This window comes from Euleptes europaea, chromosome 4, assembly GCF_029931775.1.
Source record: "Euleptes europaea isolate rEulEur1 chromosome 4, rEulEur1.hap1, whole genome shotgun sequence".
Classification (NCBI taxonomy): domain Eukaryota; kingdom Metazoa; phylum Chordata; class Lepidosauria; order Squamata; family Sphaerodactylidae; genus Euleptes; species Euleptes europaea.
In genome coordinates, this window is record NC_079315.1 from 26,012,029 (window position 1) to 26,026,355 (window position 14,327).

At 44.7% G+C, this 14,327-nt stretch overlaps 1 non-coding gene across 1 annotated transcript; it reads right to left on the bottom strand.

Moving 5' to 3' along the window:
- Positions 1 to 13,417: 13,417 nt before the first annotated feature.
- On the bottom strand, positions 13,418 to 13,489 carry TRNAA-GGC (transfer RNA alanine (anticodon GGC)). The gene has a single exon. It is a non-coding gene; the product is annotated as a tRNA-Ala (tRNA).
- Between the last annotated feature and the right edge of the window lie 838 nt (positions 13,490 to 14,327).

Here is a 14,327-nt window from a genome sequence, read left to right on the forward strand (position 1 = left end):
TATGACCCCTGCATTGAGTTACAAAGAAACTAATTGGTTGGGGGGGGGTGTTCTACAGATCCTTCTCTGCTTTGGTTGTAAAATGGCCACTCGGTTCAGATCAAATGAAAGAATCCCGCTGTGGGGCTGCGGGGGCTGGTGACATGTTTTTTTTTTCAAAACATACACTGCAGCCAATTACAAAGCAGCGTTTTCAGGGGGGAGGGACTCACACATGGTTCAAAAGCTCTGCATTTTCACTGCGGATGCATAATTGATTCGGATAACAGCCTAGTCCCTTGAACATTTGCTTTAAGGCAAAATGCCAGTGGCTATTCATTTGCCATATTTTCAGGCATAGACGGGAATGGATGGTCTGGATGGTCTTGCTTTTTTCATTTTGAGGTGGCTGCAGTGGTATTTGCTGGATTCTTTTCTTATTCAGCTTTGGCAATCAGGCAGTAATAGGTATTATTTAAAGGGACTGTGGGGCTGGGGAATAGATTGACGGGGAAATACAGTAGCAAACAAGGCATAATTCTTGTATATCTTTCTGTCTTGCAAGAATATCTGTTACAGAATAATTGTTCATTCTGCCCTTTATAGAAATTTTATTCAAGACATCTCCTGCTATTTCTCTTAGAATTCCTATTTTAACATATACTAAAACACATGCTAGGGGAAAAAAGGCATAAAATATAAAGCAATATTAAGGTGTGCATGGTTTCTATCAAAACATGTGCGGGTGGATAGCAATTTTAAATTGCTCGCTGATAGTTATGAACATTTTTCTTCTTCTTGATCACTGCTGAGAGGTAGAAATTTATCTCACTCCCTCAGATCCCCTCCCAGTTTTAGGTCAGGCAATATAGTTTATAAAAGTAAATATTGCCAAAACTATTCCCAACAAAACTCTGTAAAAAGTGATCCAAGCATAATGTGTACAATTCAGGAAAAGGCAATGGTTTCCATGATTGCACCTTAGGAACGGAGTTGGCAGGAGAAGTTAATTTGTCAATAATAGTTTGTATGCTCTGACAAAGTCATCCTGTAATAACTTGCCAATTCTGGGGACAGACTGCTTTGTACACTCAGCACTGCAATAAGCAAGAACAAATGAGATCTGCTTCCAAAATGCTCATACGTTACAGAAGGGCTGAGCCTGCCTTATTTTATGCCGAGGTTTATGCCTTGCTGAATAGTGCTAGCAAGGAAGTGGATATTGACTTCAATAGATAACTAAGAATTGGCAATTTTGGGTAGTCATAGCACAATGGAGATTATATTTGCTGCTTTGGAAATGAATAGTTGAGAACTGGCCTATATTTGGCTGTCCATCTGCTTCAGGGAACAATTCAAAGCACTGGTTATTGCCTAGAAGGCCCTAAAAAGCTTGGGGCTGGGGAAGCTGAAGGACTGCCTCCCTCTGAATTATCCAGCCTACTAGTTTAGATCCTTGTCTCAAGCCCTGCTAATTGTGCCCCAACCTGCAGAGGTAAGGTGGGTGCTGCCTGCAAACACATGCTGACTTCTGACACCATGCCTTTAGGGAGGGAAAAGATCAGTGCTGGAGGCAGTAGTGTTAATAATTAGGGTTGCCAGGTCCTCCCTTTCCACTGGCGGGAGGGTTTTAGGAGTGGGCGGTCTCGCGCACCCGTGCATGACATGATTATGTCACTGCCGAGTTTAGTCCCGGAAGCGTCACGTCACGAAGGGGCCCTTTACCACCCCCCCCACCAGTTTTAGTGGTAAAAGGCCCCTTCACATTGCAATGCTTCTGGGACGAAACCCGGTAGTGACATGAGCACATTGCGTGCAGCTGCCACTCCAAGCAGGCTCCTGGATTGGCGAGCAATTGCCCACCGGTTCCCACAATCTGGCAACCCTAGTTATAATATTAGAACATGACAGCCAACTAACTAAATAGGCCACAACTAGGCCTCGGTAACTCTAAATTCCTCCTCCAGTTATAGTCACAAGACCTGAGCCTCTCCTTTCTAGAGAGCCGCTGGGAGTTGTCCTTAAAGCAACTGTATCAATATACTGCTGGTGGTGACCAGAATCAGGGCTTTTTCAATGGTGGTGCCTCGCCTGCAAAATGTCCTCCTTATGTTCCTTTAGGTCACAGGCCAAACATTTATCTAGGCTTTTAGCTAAAGGGCTCTATCTTCTTCAGCTGCTTTATGGTTTCCTCCTTGCCTGAGGACTGTTTTATCAATATCATTTTGCTCTTTTTTTTTTTAATACCCTGGCTTGTTTTTGTTTGTAAGCCACATTGAGCTGGTCTCTACTGGCAGGACACAAATATTCAAAATAAATAAATACGGTCTGAGTAATAAAACAATAAGAAATCAGATGACGTGTAACTGAGTGTGAGCTGGCTTTGGATATTCATGTATTGCCATATCAATTGAGCATGCTCCAGTGGCAGCTGTTGGGTGCAGTTCTACTACCCTGCATAGGGTTGGCAATTCCAGGTAGTAGCTGGAGATCTTCTGCTATTACAACTGATCTCCAGCCGACAGAGATCTGTTCACCTGGAGATAGTGTTGCCAACCTCCAGGTACTAGCTGGAGATCTCCTGCTATTACAACTGATCTCCAGCCGATAGAGATCAGTTCACCTGGAGAAAATGGCCACTTTGGCAATTGGACTCTGTGGCATTGAAGTCCCTCCCTTCTCCAAACCCCACCCTCCTCAGGCTCCGCCCCAAAAACCTGCTGGAAGTGGAGAGGGACCTGGCAACCCTAACCCTGCAGCTAAGGTTGTGCATGCAAAGTCTGAATTTAAGCATGTGAAATATCACTGATTGTGACAAGGTATAAGGGGAATACTTCCAGAGCCATGCATGTCTTTTCTCTTCATTAATAGCCAATCACCTGTTCCTAAATCAGTTATATAATGTGGCTATATGCATGAAGCTCTGGACCAGGCAGTAGACTTCTATGTGCAGCACTGATTTGCTAGTTACACATGCAGAAGCCTTGTGAATATGGCTGTTAACGGAATCCAAGTAACAGAGTATATAAAAACTAGGAGAATTATAAAATATTGGTTACAAATGCAAATGTTTTCAATTTTGTTTTCAGTTCAGCACACGAACTAACAGACGGGAAATGTAAATCATTCAAAATCCATTTCCAAGGGCATAAAAACTGTAGGTGATAAAACATGGTGAATGTTTTAAAAAAACCTTTTCCAAATGGTTATGTGCAATAACCATATATCTGGTGTTGTATACCATAACCATTTTTAAATTTCAGGTTTTCATAGGCAGCAAATAATTGCAAAGCTCACCTTTATAATACAATTCTACAGGACAGGGAGAGATCATTGTGTAGTAGACATTTGTGGGAATTGATAGTTATTAGATATCCAGGCGATGTAATTGTCATCTGTTTGAATTAGAAGTACAATGATGGATGCCAACCTGGCCTTCAGAAATTCCAGGAGATTTGGTCAGTATCTAGGGAGGGTGGAGCTTACGGAGGGGAGAGAGCTCAGCAAAGATGTGATGTCATTGAGTCCACCTTTTGCCCTGCCATTTCCTCTAGGGCCGTGTTGGCGAACCTATGGCACGCGTGCCCGACCTGGCACGCGTAGCCCTCTCTGCCGGCACGCGGGTAAGTGGCTCGGGACGGGACCGAAAGTCCAGACGGGCGAGGCAGCGACGGATGGAAGAGGTGGAGAGACAGCCAGCCCGCTTCCCGAGGGACGGGGCGAGGAACCGGCAAGCCGACAGAAGACGGAGCGCAGAGACGCGGCGGCGCGCTGCCGCACCCCAGCTGTAGCCCCGCCGCCCGGTCGCACCTGCGCCAGTCAGAGGACTTGGCTGGGGGCGTGGGGAGGAGGGCAGGAGGTTTCAGCCCTAATAAGGTCTTGGGGGCGGGACTAGAGGGAGGGGTCTTCCATCCGTCGCTGCCTCGCCCGTCTGGACTTTCGGTCCCATCCCGGGCCACTTACCCGCGTGCCGGCAGAGGAGGCTCCACCCCCACCAAAAGTCGACCACGAAGCCTCTCCTCACTGCCCCATTTCGGGTTTATTCCCCCCCCCACAAGAGAGGTGGTGTGTGAGGTAAAGCGCCACCCTCCCCCTCCCCTCACAGCGCGGCCAAGTTTTGAATGCGCGCTCGAGGGCCGGCAGCGCCAAGGCGGGCGGTGAGGAGGAGGTCGGGGCTCGGGGGGGGGGAAGCAATGTTTGATTCAAAACTCTGCATGGGGGGTTATTGGCCATTTATTAATGGGAGGTTTTGCATTGGATTTGCCACTCAGATGCACATTTTCCCCATCCAGATCCTCAGAACTGAACAATAAGCCCCCCTGCAGAGTTTTTTTTCAGACGGAACCCTCTGAATATAGAGCAGGTTTTGCTTCATATATTTGCCTTAGGGTTGCCAGGTGTCTCTCCCCCAACCATTTACCTCTTTTCCTGATGGTTCAGTTACAAATATCAAGTTTCACTTTGAAGAAGAGTTGGTTTTTATATGCCGACTTTCTCTACCACTTAAGAAAGAATCAAACCGGCTTTCAATCACCTTCCCCTCCCCACAACAGATACCCTGGCCATTTATGCATGGTCAGTTTTGATGTTCACTAAAAGCTCTTTTTTAAAATGCGAATTTAAAACTGCCTATTCACGGTCTTGAAGCAAAAGGAGAAATTCCACCCCTCCCACTCGCCTGCTCCTTTGTTCCTGTTTGCATAGATATTAGCATGTGCATAGCTAACCCGCCACTGTTATTTTGCATGGTTCCTTCAGGGGGATTCTTCAGGTTAAATTGCCGTGTTGGCACTTTGCGATATATAAGAGGGTTTTGGGTTGCAGTTTGGGCACTCAGTCTCTAAAAGGTTCGCCATCACTGCTCTAGGGGAAGTGATCTCTGTAATATGGAGATTAGTTGTAGCTCTGGGAGAACTCCAGACAACTGAGAGGTTGGCAACCTCACAGCTCATTCCTGAGCTTTAAGGGAGAAAGCCCTTAGGAGGGCTGGAAGGTGCTGCGCTGGCATTAGGGCCCCCCGTGCCGGCCTCTGGGCTACTTATGCCAGCGTTAGTGGCCCCAACACCACTGGGGAGGCCCAGATGCTGGTCTCCGGGCGGTGCTGTGGCAGCACCGCCCCTGGACACCAATGGGGCGGTGCCAAGGCAGCAGGCAGTTCAGGAGGCGGCGTGGCTGCGCCATCCCCGGGCCCATCCCAACTACCCCCCTTAGGAGTGCTGTGTTGGACCCATTCCTACTTACCTTTCTTAAATTAATCCAGTGGTTTTCAAGCATTTAGTAGCCAATGCACAGTTTTGGTGAATTAAAACTAGAGGCTTGCTACACTGTCACATCTGACAGAGTTCACTTATAGATAGGGTTGTAAGGTCCCTCTTCGGAAATGGCAGGAGGTTTTTGGGGTGAAGCCTGAGGAGGGCGGGGTTTAGGGAGGGGAGGGACTTCAATGCCATATAGTCCAATTGCCAAAGCAGCCATTTTCTCCAGGTGAACTGATCTCTATCGGCTGGAGATCAGTTGTAATAGCAGGAAATCACCAGCTAGTACCTGGAGGTTGGCAACCCTAGCCCTAGAAGAACTGGGGGGAAAACTCTCAGGCTTTCTTTAGCTCTCAGAAGGGATGTTTGGATCCCCTCATAAATGCCAGCTCCCTCCTTTACTTGTCCTTCCTTGAGCAACAGGCAAGGGGTGGGAGTAAACAGGAAGTAGGGGATAGCATAATCAACTTGCACATACAATTTCCAACATCCCTAAGCTATGACTTACTGCTGGGGCTGGAATCAGGAGACCAAGAAATCTACAAGTTCCACCAACCTCAACTGGAAGTATTGGAATTTGGAAAATACATGCTGTTTTCAGAATGGAATGTGAAATTCCAAGAATGAAATGCTCTTTTGGGGCTCATGGTATGTTGGACCAGCTTCTTCCTCTGTTCCTCACCCCCACCCGTTTTGTAAAGGGGAGTTTGTGTTGCTTTGGAAAGGGGTGATTGGGAAGTCTTTTTACTGGCTTGTTCTAAGGAATGTCAAAATGTCATTGGCCTGTCATTCTGGAGCAGGTTCTCTTGCTGTCTCACTCGGTGGATGTCACTCTAAATGAGGCACCTGTCTGGCAGACATGCACATCTGCTCTATGCATCCTTGCTCATCCATTTCCAGAAATCAGCCATCTGTTTTACATCAGGTTTGGTATACGGGGAGAGACTGCCAGTAGCACAACAACGTGGCTAGTTTTTCACGATCTTCATTTTTTATGTTGTCATTTTTTTAACCCTCCCCCCTTTTGTCCTTTAATAGGAGTGCTGCGAATCACATTATCATACAGTCACTGTCCGTTACTTGGCAAATGAGGCACTGTACTTCCAGATACCATATGTTGCAAATGGCATAAGCATGTTGTTCAAACAAGAGCAAACCTTGACAGCATAATGTGTGCTGAAGCTTCACTGTAGGATGTTACCTCTCTTTTCCATCTACAGCCATATAGATCATCTGTTTCTATTCTGTGATCAATGGATTGCACCCAGGGCTATCTGGATTGTTCCTAATTTATCTAGATATCGGCTTCCTGTTGAGCAGCATCACTATTGCTAGCAGACTCTGACCCAGAAACAACTAGATGTGTTGCAAAATATCTGGCAATAGTCATGTCTTTAAAGTTACGTTAAAATGATTTTATTGCTGATATACGAATTGGATGGGTCTCTGTATTTATTTTCTTATGTACTAACTGGAGGTATTACCTATTTTATTGTTTATATTTGTAATATTATAATGTTTTAAGTCCTTTAAGGTTTTATCATGTTAGGAGCCCCGTGGCACAGAGTGGTAGACTGCAGTACTGCAGTCCAAGCTCTGCTCACGACCTGAGTTCGATCCCAACGGAAGCTGGTTTCAGGTAGACTCAAGGTTGACTCAGCCTTCCATCCTTCTGAGGTCGGTAAAATGAGTACCCAGCTTGCTGGGGGTAAAGGGAAGATGACTGGGGAAGGCACTGGCAAATTACCCTGCAAACAAAGTCTGCCTCGTAAACGTCGGGATGTGACCTCATCCCATGGGTCAGGAATGACCTGGTGCTTGCACAGGGGACCTTTACCTACCTTAATGTTGTTTTATATTTTATGAATTCTTCATTCTCAAGATCTTTGGTCATATGAGCTTAAGGGCGAAAACGCATGATCGCTTTAGCCTCATTTAGTCCCTGTTTCAGCCAGGATTCAGCCAGGATCGAACGCACGTTCAGCTAAATGCATGTGTTTGATCCTGGCTGAATCCTCCCTGAAACAGGGACTAAATGAGGCTAAAGCGACCATGCGTTTTCGCCCTAAGAATAAAGGAAAGGATCTACAGCCACATTTCCCAATGGAGCTCAATTTGCATCCATTGCTGGCAGTATTTGAGAAAAAAGTGAAATTCCAAAAGTGAAATTCCTTCCAAAAAAGGAGAGCCTACCTCAGTGCTCTTTTGAAACATCTACAGGAATTTGCTCAGCATAGTAATGCCTTTCAGTTTTTCTGAACTCGGCAAGGGTATTTTTTCCTGCTATCCACCTGCAAACTTTTTCAGTAACAGCTCTGGGGTTGTGGAATAGACTTCTAGAGGAAATTAGAAGGTCTGTGTCTCTTGGAATTTCAGAGGGTCTGTAAGAGTTTGGCAGTATCACAGTCTCTGATGTTACCTTTTTTGGTGAGTGGTCCCTCTGTGTCCTCCAACCCAACTCACTTTCCCTGAAGTCACACAGCAGTTGCAGGGAGTGTCATTTTAAAGATCAGAGGCAGCACTTTTCCATTCAGAACTGTGGATTGCAGGAGATGAAATGGCCCCTGGCAAGGAGTGATTTACATTATTTTGGAGTGGCATGTGCTCTCAGTACTCCACATGCTGCCCCAAATAGCTCCCAGCCAGAGGGTGTTTCAGCTTCTGAAAACAGCATGGAGGGGGAGATCTCTGATCTTTAAAATGACACTTCCTCCAGCTGCTGTGTGACTTCAGGGAAAGTGAGTTGAGTCAGAGGACCCCAGACACAACTCACCAAAAACGTAACATCTACTTTGGCCCTTAGATGGAACTCTTTAGAAGTTTGGCTCTTTCCAGATGATTGCCCTGTGGGTGTCCTGGGTTTAAAAGTTTTTGTGATGGCTGTTTTATTTGGTTATTTTTAAGAATTATGTTTGTACTCTTTTAACTGATATTGCCTGCCTTGAGTCCCAAGCCATTAACACATGGCAAGTTTTGAAAACGTTTGTGCCTCCTCTATTGCGTGCCTTTCGATCACGCATTCAAAAAATTGAAAGCATGGTTGAGAAGGCACATCTCCACTCGCCTCCACCCGACTGGGTTGTTGAGTGGAGAGGGGGGTGGAGGAGGTCAGGGAGGCAAGAGAGAGGTATGGGCTCCAGTGCTTCTCCTCTGTGGATGGAAATGGTGGTGAGTTGATGAGGGTGGAGGCAGGGGAGAGAGAGGCACGGGGTCTGGTGGTGGGTGGAGGCAGCTACATGGCTCTGCGCCCCTCCACCACGCCGTCCCACTAGAGGCAAGGGGAAGCTGGCAGCAGATGGAGGGGGAGAGTCAGGGCGTGGGGTCCGGGTGTCGTAAAGGTACCTCTGCTGCTGCTGTCGGGTCTGCCAGTGACTCTCCTCCAGCAGGGAGTCGACTCTTCCCTTGTGCGGCGAAGGCTCTCAAAGTACTTTTTAAATCAGGAAACCAGTGGGATGGGAATACATTGCAAAGTAGTGCAAGGGGTAAGATTGGTACAACAATAAGGAGGCGCCCATGTGTGGCTACTAAGGCTGTTGAAAAAAAAAAACCGGGAAAATTCGGGTTTGGGTTTAATTGGCCTTTTTTCCCCTGGGAAAACCCGAATGCCGAATTCCCCTATACCGGTAAAGGTGGGAATTCGGCTTTAAATTTGGGATTCCTGAAAAATTCAGCCATTTAAATCCATTACTTTCAAAATAAGATAATATGTATTTAATACAAATGCTGACATAAGAGATGTGGTTCTTAGATAGTCCTTCTGTGATCCATTGTATTCATCCAATGTATAAACAAATCCAGAGCTTTACAAATATGATTTTAAAAATGTTAATTGATACTGTGGTCTGCAGATGTGCAGGGCATCTGAGTTGCACACCCCAGATGCAAAATCACCTGTGGCAAACTGGTTGAAAGCCAACAGCCAAAGGCATCACTGGCTGGGCTGATATCTGATGTGTTCAAAATGAGAGCATTATTCATGGGTGATTTGATGAATGATCTTTATTGAGTTTTGATGGTGGACTGAGGTTTCATAAGGCACAGGTGTAGACTTAGAAATGAGATTGTCTCCATCTGATTAAATCCAGTCTGATTTATATGGGGGCCCAATCCTGAAAATTGCAGTGTGCCCTTAACTCAGGAAGCAATTTGATTGTCTCTTTAATTTATTTCAAAAGGTGTACTGATTTATTCATTTAGGGCATATACGTAATCCCTTGAAGTGTCTTTGGTTTCCTTTCTGTCATGAGAGCATGTTCGGTCATTTTTCATACTGATGGGCTTCCCAAGCTTTACCTTTCATTGAAAGCAATAAAGAAATAAGCAGTTGAAAATAAGCAAATGATTCCATAAGTAGGCCACAAGCCATATCATAATCGGTCAGTATATAGAATCCCATCTTCACTGCTACTGAAAACAAATATCTTAATTTAAATAGAAAGTTCTCTAATCTGGGTAGCATATTCGTTTAGCAATACCATGACAAAGGACAAGATTAGGCATGCCTAGCAAAGGGTTTATTGTTGTAGCTTCAGCTACAGGTTGAGGTAGGAGAGGATACTATACATTTTTATTCTAGTTCTGTCACACTATCTTACAGCACAATCCTGAACAGAGGTTCACCATTCCAAATCTGCTACAGGGCTGTAACTTTGTTTGGGATTGCACTGTTTATATATATATATATATATATATATATATATATATATATATATATATATATATAATTGTTTTTTAACACAACATGCACAACATAAACTACATACATTCCCATTCACATATCGCTTGTGCTCTTTCCAGGATTAGTATTTAACATTGTTACCATCACCAATCACCTTACTTGTTCTAAAATCCTATTAATCGATATAGTGACTATCTTTACTGTTACAGACTATGATTTCTTAACATAATATTTAATCCCTTTACAATTCCAGTTTTCACAATCTTACTTTCCAAAATAACTATATCTAATCACTGCTATTGCATACTGATGTCTAACTTTAAAACTTCAGATTTGCATATTCAAAGTAACACTTCCAGTTCTTTTTAAATTCGTTTATCGTTCTTCCTCTCAACATGGTGATTAATTTCGCCATCACTGCATATTCGGGTATTGCACTGTTAATCAGATGGAAGGTGTCATCTTTGCTTGGGTTTTATATTTACATGTTTGTACCATGCTTTCGCCCTGACCTGAATGGCCCAGGCTAGCCCAATCTTGTCCAATCTCAAAAGCTAAGCAGGATTGACCCTGGTTAGTACTTGAATGGGAGACCACCAAGGAAGTCAAGGGTTGCTACGTAGACACAGACACTGGCAAACACCCTCTACTCATCTCTTGCCTTGAAAACTCTATGAGTAGGGTTGTCAGCCCCTGACCCAATAGTCACCAAACCTGCAAGAAGGGTCCCCTCAAGGTACAGTGAAAGTTTGGGACCTCTACCTCCAAACATGCCCCTCCGGAGCCACGGAAAGGCTCGAATGTGTTTTTAATGGCTTTAAATGGACGGTTTTTTTTCTCGAACTCCGAATCTCGCACCGAATTCCATGGATCCGAATCGGGGGAGTTCAGACTTCGGCATTTCCCGAATCAAAACGGGCCAAATTTTGCCAAATCTGAATTTTACCGAATTTGTTTTTTCAACAGCCCTACTTCAAGAGCATGCTTACTGGGGTTTAACTTAGTTAGGCTGGACATGAGGTCCACATGGAGGCTTTCCATATATCTACAATCAACTGAGAATGTGACGTCATTCTACAGGTGAACCTATCCTTATATATATGGCTGCATAGAAGCAATTGCACCATTGTTTATATCTTGGTTGCTCTTTCTCCATTCTAATGTTTATGTTGTAGTAACTCTGAGGAAGAGCTTTTATAGTTCAAATGTGCTGGTATTTTAAAATAGAAGTGCCTCTCAACAGTATCTTTGGATATATTACTTTTTGATTTTTGAGTTAGATTAGTGCAGCTCACTTTCCCCTGCAGAGCAGTGCCTGTCTCTTGAGAAGAAACATTGAAAAGATTTAGCAGAGTCAAATTTCCATCTTACCACGTTTAATACCAATAAAGGTGCTAAAACAAGTTAAAGATCTAAATAGTCACTTTATTTATCCACTCAGCTAAAAACATCCCATCCATTCCTTCATTTGGAAACTTTCCTAACAGACTAACTAGGGAATCAAATGTAAAGTAACTTAGGGCTGACTTTCACGTGCACAAGACAGAATGGTGCAGTGGTTAGTATGTCCAACTAGGACCTGGGTTCAAATCCCCCACTCAGCGATAAGACTCAGTGGGTGACCTTGGGCCTCACCCTTCCTCTTCCTAACTTATGTCGCAAAGTTGTCATGAAGTCTAAGTGGGAGCAGAAAAAAGCAATGCACATCACCTTGAGTGCCTTGGAGGAAGGGCTGAATAAAAATGAATAGATAGGCAGAAGTACATCTCATGAAATCTCATCCCTTGATTGATGAATTGTGCAGGATAGATCGGTGTCCTATTTATGTGTGTGAAAAATGCTTTCAGTAACTATGCTTTCAGTTTCTGCAAGCTGCCCTCCTTCCTGATTTTGTGCAGGGTCAATCCACAAGCTGAAAGATCGGCTTTGTGGCGAATGACCCTCACCTCTCTTTTTGTTATGAATTTGGCTCAGTCCCCCTACCACCACTTCTTCATGTCTGTGGGCATCCTGGAACAGATCTTCATTGCCCTGAACATCACCACAAACGTCAGTGATGACATCTTTGGGGGGGGTGAAACCCAACCCCCCTTTATTCTTTTTCTTTCTTGATGCGTGCATACTAATGATGCTGCATACTAGCAATTATTTCTTCTATGTGAAAGGGGGGGAGGCTACCAGGGAAAAATACCGTGGCAGGACACACAGAAGGACATATGAGCATCCTTTTTGTTTACACAGTCTTGCTTAACATGTTTCTGAAGGATCATATAGGGGAGAAGGATGGGAAAGTGGGGTGCAATCATTTCTTCTGGGGGGAGAAGCAGAAAGGTTGGTGGGCAGAAAACCACCACAGGGGAGCCATCATCTGGGGTTCCACAATGTATGTGTAAAGTGATATCAAGACACAGCTGACTTATGGCAAGCCAGTAAAGTTTTCAAGGCAAGTACTAAGAGGTGATTTGCCATTGCCTTCCTCTGCATAGCAACCCTGGTATTCCTTGGTAGTCTCCCATTCAATTACTAGCCAGGGCCAACCCAGCTTAGTTTAGGTTCTGAGATCTGATGAGATCAGGCTAGCCTGCGGGGAAGGGGGGTCCATAATACTACTTAAAAATAGTCAGGCAAAACAGTGAAATGTATGCAAGGGTGCTTGGGGTTATGGCAGATCAGCAAAACCAATGAACGAACATTAGTCCATTGTAGAGAGAAAAAATTAAATCCACCAACAAATGCAGACTGGAAGTGGAAGGAGAGAAGGAACATGTGGGGATAGAGGGGGCATAGATTTGTATAGTGGATAGCAGGGGGGAAGGGAAAAGCAAATTTGGGAATTTGGGGGAAGCATTTTGCACAAAGTATCAAACTGTTTAGGTAGCACTTTAAAAGTAAAGATCACTGTATAAGCGCTCAGGAAAAAATATCGGAAATCATGAAGAGAGCCTGAAATGGAACCAAAAACATGTAGAACATGAAAAGGTGTGAACTTATATGGCAATACATCCAGAGAAAATAGGACATGTGTAACAGCTCTGGGTTTACTTTATTAGGTCACACAAACTAATTAGTCTGCACAGAATTTCAAAAAATGAATGGAAATTACTTGTTATATAGCAAATGTGTGTGCTGTGGCAATGCTCCTTCCCCAGCTGAAGCTCTGCTACTGAGTGGTATTAGGACCTAAGGATGGAGGTAATGAGCTTTATCCTTTTTGCTCCAGGTACCTGGGACCTTATGATTTATCTCTCTTTAAAAAAATATATTTACAACTCTAGTGCACCACTTAACATCCTTATCCCTTGAGGTGCTATTGCCACCATTGCTTCCTTCATGCTATACTTCGAAGAACATATATGAGCATATATATGAACATATATGAAGCTGCCTTATACTGAATCAGACCCTTGGTCCATCAAAGTCAGTACTGTCTACTCTGACTGGCAGTGGCTCTCCAGGGTCTCAGGCAGAGGTCTTTCACATCACTTACTTGCTTAGTCCCTTTAACTGGAGATGCCAGGGATTGAACCTGGGACCTTCTGCTTGCCAAGCAGATGCTCTACCACTGAGCCACAGCCCCTCCCCAGGGAGGGAAGAAAGAAGGAGGGAAGAAAGAAGGAGGGAACTAAGCCAAGAATAGGAGGCAGTGTTGTATAGGTGAGAATATGCCTGTCCAAAAGGCCTCTGCTTCTACATTTTATGCAAGGACGTTCCCCTGCAGTCACCCCCGCCGACTGCTTCTGGGCTTCCTTTTGATAATACATGCCTTATCCGCCCGTCAGAGGTCGCCTCACTCTCCCCATGCATTTTGCCCACATTTTCCAGATCCTGGCTAAAACAGCATCTGGAAAACACGGGCAAAACACCCGGGGAAAGAAAGGCGACCTCTGATGGTCAGAAAAGGCATGCATAATCAGAAGGAAGCCCCGAAGCAGTCGGAGGGGGGTGACCGCGGGAAAACGTTCCTGCATATAAGGCCAGAGACCCAATAAGAGGAAAGCTTATTGTGAGGCCCTTTCCCCTCACTCAGAGACCCTACCATCCTCCACACCATTTGTCATACAGGTGCAGGGTTTTAGGTACAAGCAGTCACAGTTTGCCACTCGTCTTGCCTCTTTTAAAAAATATGGAGAGCCTTGACCCTTTTATACACAAGGTATAATTGCTGTTTTCAGTTGTCCCTCTCACCAACATTTTGTTAACTTCCCTTGTTCCCTCTTAGGGGGAGGTGGATTATGGATGAGAAGTCCCCATGGTAACCTTTCGGCAAAATACCAATGAAGTTCTGTTTTGTAGGTCATGTGAGAGACCACCAGGATGGTGAGATCACGATATACCAAACTGAATGTTGGCCATAAGTCATGAACTGCATCCCACCAATGGTTCAAGTTCCTACACATCTTCCCATCCAATGACGG